The following is a 7379-nucleotide window of genomic DNA, read 5'->3' as shown; positions in this document are numbered from 1 at the left end:
CATTCTCTGTCCGTCCACAGAGCATTTTTTTCTCCGTGTCGGTGTCTTTTTTCAATTGTTCTCAATGAGGAGCAAGAACAAGCGATTGTATGCAGCCACCGCGCCCATTGTATTTTTATTTAAAGCGCACTTATTTTTTTGTGTGGCCACTTCAAACGCTTCGAGTTAAAAATCTCTGAGCTTTTCAGAAAGGTGCTGGTGATGTCACTGCAGCTTCTTTAGCTAGACTACTGTCTACCGTCACAATAAAGACAGAAAATCCAATTTTAAAAGTGTTGTGCCTTTATTATTGTTTGCTTTGTAAGCTTCTTTTTGACTGTGTAGTCAACCCTCTGTTGTGTTCACATCAAACACTCGCACAAGTTTGAATGCTAAAATATGTAGTGTTGACTGTCATACGCGCAAATAACTTGCATCATATGTGCGTGAAATCGTTGAATTGGTGAATGAACTTCCACCAGCGCGTCCTCAGTGTCATATGTCCCCAGAGGATCTCAATGCTGATTCTCTATCGTGGCTAGAGTTACGATTTTTCAACTCTTACAAATAAGCGTATGATGCGAAATTGAGCTACTTGCTTAATTCGGGCCACTCCTGCAAATTGTTTTATTCACACAACACAACATTAATGTAGCATTATTTTAGCTTCCTAGCTAATGTTAGGGTCAAAACAGTGTTGTCACAGTAACATACCCATGTGGAGCAAGTCATTGAAAATAGTACTCTTTTTTATGAAGCACTCTCCAGCACCCTGCCACTGCTTTTCTGCTAAAGAAAAAAGCTATGTGGACGCAGACCCTTGCACATTATTGGAGGGTTAGCTCTCTCCATGCCATACATACCCCCCACCCCATGGGCCCCAGTCCAACTGCACTGACTATATTTACGCCCCTGCAACAGTCTGAAATGTGTAACTCTTATATACTATATAGTTTAGATCTAGTTATTAATCTCAGTGGTTCTATAAGGAATGCATTAAATTCTGGATGCAACGTCTTTATTGTCCTTGCAAATGTAAAACAATTTTCCATCTGTTTTGCCAAAATTCCACATGTTTTTCGGCTCGTGCAAAATGAGCATTTTAGTATCTTTGGCTTGATACGCTCTCTGTTGCAAGCGTGTGTTTGGTTGCATTGCTTTTTAAAATATAATAAAAGTTACATAATCGCACATTCATTGGAAACACTATTAACTTTAACCTCACATTAAAGGTTAAATAGTTCTTTTGCAACACAAGAAACTGAGTCTTTGGCTGCCAGAGAGTAGAAAGGGGAGTTTTGTGCATTTTAGTGAAGCATAAAGAAGCTATTAGAAAAAAATGAGAGGATGAAACACGCGTAAAAACGCAACTAAACGAATACTGTACTTGTTGTTGCCTCACATCATGTCAGCCGAGCACTGGGCACATCTGGAGGGAGCAGGACATCCACTTTTTTAAGACTGGCCCCCAGAAAAGGAAAGGGGCGGGGTCAGAGCTGGTGTTGGATTTCACAGCCAGAGAACGTGACTGCGATGGTTGCCTTCGCGAAAGCCGTGCCAAACTTGCCTGCTCTGTGAAAGCGGCTCTCCGTCTCTTAACGCACCTTACGGTTCGCCGGTGGGGCTTAACGTCCCTTGGAACCGGCGAGAGCCACCGTTTGCAGATTGGAGAGTCGGCGGAAAACTTTGAAAAAGAGTACCACCACGGAGAAATACAGCTGCGCGGCTGAACTTCCACCAGCAGCCCGAGGGGACCGGGAGGAGGAGTCAACAGGTCCCAGGTATTACCATCCACTTGCCATTGACAGCTTGTCAACATTTGACAGCATGCGTCCATGTCTCAGCTTCTACAGGAGGTGAACCGGGCACCGTATTACACAGTTTGCCTTTTCACCTGGAGGGTTTTGAATGCGTCATGCATGGCCACGGTGATAATGTGCACGGGAGTGACAGGTTTTCTTCCAGACCGCGTTCGTTGTTAGAAACGGACTGAACAACCGGAGTCCGAAACTCGTGTCAAGTTAGTAGCCTGTTTCGCGGCCACTAAAATAAAATACAAGAAAGCTAATTGTGTGTGTGTCCGGGCGACATTATATTCACTGGATACGGCGTCTGTTAGGGCGGCTAGCATGCAAAGCTAACGCTCCTCTGCTCCTATATGTAGCCTGTAAAGACGTCGGGCACATTTCAGCGCTGACACTTTCCTCGAGTCAATTAACAGAGCCGACTTGCCCTTTATTCAGCTTTGCATTGTTAAAAAAAAAGTGCCCAAATATTGAGTTAAAACATGCAGTGCTGTGTGTCTGAGCGTCTGTACCCACTTGTTTGTTTTTGCAGCGTCAGGACAACGGAATGTGGAGAAAAATGTATTTTTAGACACCCTGCTTTCCCCAAATATGATCAGTATTGGCTCGTTGTGGGCTACCTTTGGCTTGAGGTGAACTTTGCTCGAGTGCACGGTGTACTTTGCTGTTAATACCGATCATATCAGGAGCCCATTTCCTCCCCTCGGTGTGCTGTAAATGGATGAACAGGCATAGCTCACAGAGGGGCAACCACAGCCTGCATTCTTCTGATGTGCTCTAATACTGAGCTGCAAACTTGATGACCCAAAACACACATGCATTCTTCTGAAAGCCTCAAAGTTACCCACTGCAAACTGACAGATATGCCCCTAATTTGCTAACACCCCTGATTAACCCCTGTCAGGATAATTTGGCAACTTGAGGTGTCTGGATCTCTGCAAATTAAATGTCAGGACTATGTTGTAATATCTGAGTTACATACCCTGCAGCATCAGAAAGTCATCAGCGTTATCTTGTAAAATGTTGTCTCGTGAAACCACAGATTGCACATTACCCTTCATTTACGGCTCTAACAAGTACTTTCTAGATGTTTCCCTTTTTATTTGAGTAATCTGTGAAGTCTGTGAGCTTTATGCAGTTGGCCCGGGTGTGATTTGTTGAATGATATTTTATGACACAGATTTATGATGCCTCGCCGATCATCTATAACACTGGCTGCAGACATGGCAGTGCAGACACATTTTTTACTGGGGTGGGGCTGGTAGGAGAAGAAGATGCCCTTTCCTGTGACAACCTGTGACATTCAGAGCAAGATGCATTAGAGGTCGAGTCACTCAGTGGGAAATTTGGTGCGTTTGAGGGTTTTCCCACCCTGTCACCTCCTCTGTTGGTGTGATTCACAGTTAAATGTTGTGCCACTGCCTTAATTGTGAAGGCTCGGGCTAAATGCAAGATTGAATACTTGCCCTGGAAACTGTCAGGTATTATAATAACTTTGATAATAACCTGTAGGTGCTTGATAGAGCTGTTTTAAGATGCTGCCTAGCTGTCTTGTAATACCTAATCCCATGTCATATAGGTCCTGTTTCAAAGAGGTTATCTAAAATGTATGATGTTGACATTCAAATAAATCTCAAATAACATAGTAGGAAAGTTTTGGGGAGATTATATCCTCAAATCTTTGTTGATAGCAGCTCCAGTCATGTGTTTTTTCTTGTGCTGCCTCCTCCTATATAGCAGAAATCATTCTTTAAACAATATATTCAAAACTGAAGAGCCCAGAAATTAAGTGTGCGTCTTTAAAATGCTCAGCTGCTCGGTGTTGTGCATGTTTGTCAAAATGCAGTGGTGTTCTGTTGCACAGCACGAGGCAGTGTTTTTTTTTTTTTTTTTTTTTTAATGCGATACTGTCAACCCTCTCTGACAAGCATCAACGGGAAGTTGGTTCTCTCCTCGAGTAAGCAATGCCAGTCAAAGGCCTCGCACGCCTCGGCTTCACGTGGCACTAAATGTGTCATCATCGTGACGGCGGTGGCACACTCACTTTGCCCCCTCACATCCCCCACTCCCTCGCAATGTCCCTTTCCTTCCTCTGCAGATTGTAAAGTCAAGTGTGAATGACACTGGAAGGGAATTTTTTTTTCCTTCTTTGTTCTGTAAAAACACAGTAGTAGTGCGTCAGTGGCTCCTAGCTCTGTCAGTTTTATTAGTCACGTTTGATGGGTTTAATTTTGCGTATCACCTGTGGAAGAAATGACTTTATTAGATGAGAAGCGATGAGTTATTAAAGGATGGTGAGATTGTTCACGTTTAGATACATCTGTGTGCAGAATGTTTGGCGGTTCAGTCTGCCAGCTGATTCTGCTCAGCTGTTTTTTTTCGAACACATTGTCTGTGCAATGGTATAAAACTAGCTTCGACTTTGCATGTTGAATTTATAAGTTTTGAGTGACCTATTTTTACATTGCATGTAAAGTCAGAGAGCGGGCAGAGTGTTTTTCCTTCCTCATACAATTATCAGACGTTTCTAAGTGTTAACAAATCCTTTTGATCTCAGTCACAAGATAGCACCCTTCACAAAAAACACATAAACCACCATTTGTAGGTGGTGAAAATGCAGATTTAGCAGGCTTCGTCTATTAAAAGAGAAAAGGAAATATTTGAGAGATACTCTTGCTGACGTTTGGCATTGGACCTAGCGTTCTGTGAAAAAGCCCTCAGTGTGTCAGGTGGTTTGGTTTGCTTTGGTCTGTAGTGGTCGACACTCGACACACAGCCTCGCCACAGCAGCCTGCTCCCCTGTTGCTGACGAGCCGGGCTGGCTCATGAGGCCATGCAGCACAAACTCATCAGGCACTGACAGATGAGACATGCTCTCTACAATGACAGGGCACCCTGGAGATGTCACCCAGTGCTTGCCTAACGGTAAACACCTCTACCCTGTCCCACCCACACACTGTCAGATTTTGACTGCTAGTAGCTCTCTTTCTGGAGTAGGAAGTACTTAAAATGGAAAACCACACTGCAGAATTAGAGTTTCAGTCACTGCAAATAGGAAAAACCAGTGGGCTAGCTTTTTAGACTTTGTTTTGATGTGTACATGTGTTGGTTTACCAATTTATTATTGTTGCCAATAGTTCGTCAGCAGGCCTTGGCCTAATAAAACAAACAGTTACTTCTACAAATGGAGTGCAGTGGAACCAAGCAGTGTAGCTTTACGCTAATAAAACCAGCCTTGACCTAAATGAAACAGGCCCCGACTCTGTCAGAATAAGTAGAAATAAATTGGGATATTACAGTGGTTTGGCAGTGGTGCCCAATGACGTAGTCATTGCCTTAGGGACTGGGGCGAGTGTGGGAAAAGCAGGAGAGAAGAAGGGTGGGAGCCGATACCGGGAGAGTGTAGCCGGAGCCGAGTGGGATTTTTTTGGAGGGGGAGTTCTGGAGCCGCTGTGATGTCGGGATGTGGGAGCTCCACTCACATTGGCCGGCGGCAGTTAGACAGGCCCGCTTTTGCATACTGATTCCCTTTCAGCTGCTGTTCTCTGGCCTGCCCGGCCCTACCAGCCCCACAAGGGTTAACTGCCCCCCTTTTTCCACACCGCCTCCTTTTATTCCTCTTTTTATGGCTTTGATGGTATTAAATAATCTTTACGTGTCAGAGTGCACAGCTCCCAGTGTTCATGTCAGGAGAGCGAGAGAGCAATTAGGTCAGAGTGGTAGAATAAGTCGGTTTCATCCCAGCCTTAAAGCGGCAGGGCACCTCACTTCAACTTGCTCTTTGTATTCACCTCAAACCTTCAGAGTGAGATTTTCAAAGAGGTCCAAGGCCAGTGGGGTTATCAAAGCACTCAGAGAGAGAACTTTGTATCTCTCCGTTGTATAGTCTCATGATAAAACATCCCAGAATGGATCATCGGTTGTGATATTTTAGGTTCCTCACTATGTTAATTTGCCTGAAGAATCAGGCCACGTTTGTCTCTTTTTCCTAATGAGGCTGAGCTAAAGACCCATATAACCTATTATCCTGGTTATTGATTTGGAATGTGTTTCAAGCTACTGCTTGTTTTGGTAGACCTTGAAATCATTGGCACATTTATATGCAGAGTTGTACTGCTTGTTCAAAGACAAACAGGTCTTTAACGTTGGGAATACACTATACAATTTGAGCTTGTTTTAGAAATGTTGTTCAGTGAACCACAGGTGGTCATTTGAGTTATATGGTTTGATGTTATATGGTTGTAATTATGGTTATATTCATGTATGTTGAAAATGTATCTGAAAATTAGCCAAATAAAATCCAAAATATGAAAACTTTATTTACAAAATCCATAGACTGAATATGTATCTTTATGTACAGTCTGTGCACAGTACGTCATACAAGTGTCACATCTTGAGTTGATTATAGAGACCACCAAAATCATCTACCTCAGTGTCAAGTAAATCAGATGTGATATATGATTGTAATATTTGATAATCCCATAAAAATAATATAATAATCCATGAACAATTTAAATAAGCTACTGTATAAATGTAGTAGTTCAATATTTTGGGAAATATCTATAATATATCTTTCTGTCTGAGAAAAGGATTTATGTTTACTTTTCACTGATTGAGACAATGAACAAAATGGTATCTTGTCTTGTGCGGGATATATGACATATACGGTAAGAAAATGGTGGCCGCCAGTGAAAATATTTTCAACACAGCGCGTTCGCTGGACAGTTAAACATGATCTGTCATCAACCATGTGAGTCAATGTTGTCGAGATGACTGAATGCAGTATCTGCTGTCACAGCAAACATTACAATGTAAGATAACATGAATGTCTGTAGTATTATCCTGTGTATATGTGAATTCGTTTTTCAAGAATACGTATTTTCTTTATTGACAATTTTCAATAAAAAAATAGGAATTTGAGCACTCTGGGTCTGCAGGCCAGGAAGAAGTTTGTTTGCTAGCAGAGGTCTCGGATGTGTAAAGAGAACTGGACACAGTGTTAAAGGTGGGGCTCTGTTCATTCCTATGAAAGTTGCTCAGTGGTGCATGAAGCCAAAAACCTTGGCGTATACAATTACCCAGATGATCGGCACTGCCTCCACATCATTGGGCCCATAGAGCAAGCTGAGCTGGCTACTTCTAGTTAAGTGCTGTACTAACTTGAATGGGGATAAAATGATTCAATCTTGCAGCTCTTCTAGACTTTCCAAATGTTATTGGACTGACTTTGTCATATATTGATAGTGAAATGAGTCATTTTGCGGAGTTAATAACACTAAAACAATAGGTCCACTGATTTATAGATGCCTCTTTTGCCATGTAAATCAATGGGAAAAAGTATTTTTGGGCCACAGGGCATCAGGTGACGGTGTAATTACACTTTTTGGCCACTATGAAATTTGGCTTCAAAGCCCGGCACACTTCCTGGGGGCCTGGTGTAGGTACGGTTTATGATAATGTTAGGACAGACATCCCAACAATGGGTCAGTCCAAGGTTTGATAAACTCTCTCTCTCTGTGCCTGCTTCTCTTTGTCTCTCTATGTCTGTTTACACACACACACACACACACAGAAGTAAGCAAGTTAGCTAGCAAC

The 7379-nt window shown here is 42.6% G+C and overlaps 1 protein-coding gene across 4 annotated transcripts in view; it reads left to right on the top strand.

The window, feature by feature from the left end:
• The first annotated feature begins 1517 nt into the window (after window positions 1–1517).
• Window positions 1518–7379, top strand: part of raraa (retinoic acid receptor, alpha a) — a 174500-nt gene continuing 168638 nt past the window's right edge. For all 4 annotated transcript variants that reach the window (XM_078163614.1, XM_033612241.2, XM_033612242.2 and 1 more), the window contains exon 1: window positions 1518–1760. The gene's annotated coding sequence lies outside the window, so the exon portion shown is untranslated. The remainder of the gene's footprint in view (window positions 1761–7379) is intronic.

The sequence above is a fragment of the Epinephelus lanceolatus genome, chromosome 21, assembly GCF_041903045.1.
Source record: "Epinephelus lanceolatus isolate andai-2023 chromosome 21, ASM4190304v1, whole genome shotgun sequence".
Lineage (NCBI taxonomy): Eukaryota > Metazoa > Chordata > Actinopteri > Perciformes > Serranidae > Epinephelus > Epinephelus lanceolatus.
Note: the sequence above shows the minus strand (reverse complement) of the source record. Positions and strands in the feature narration are given on the sequence as shown.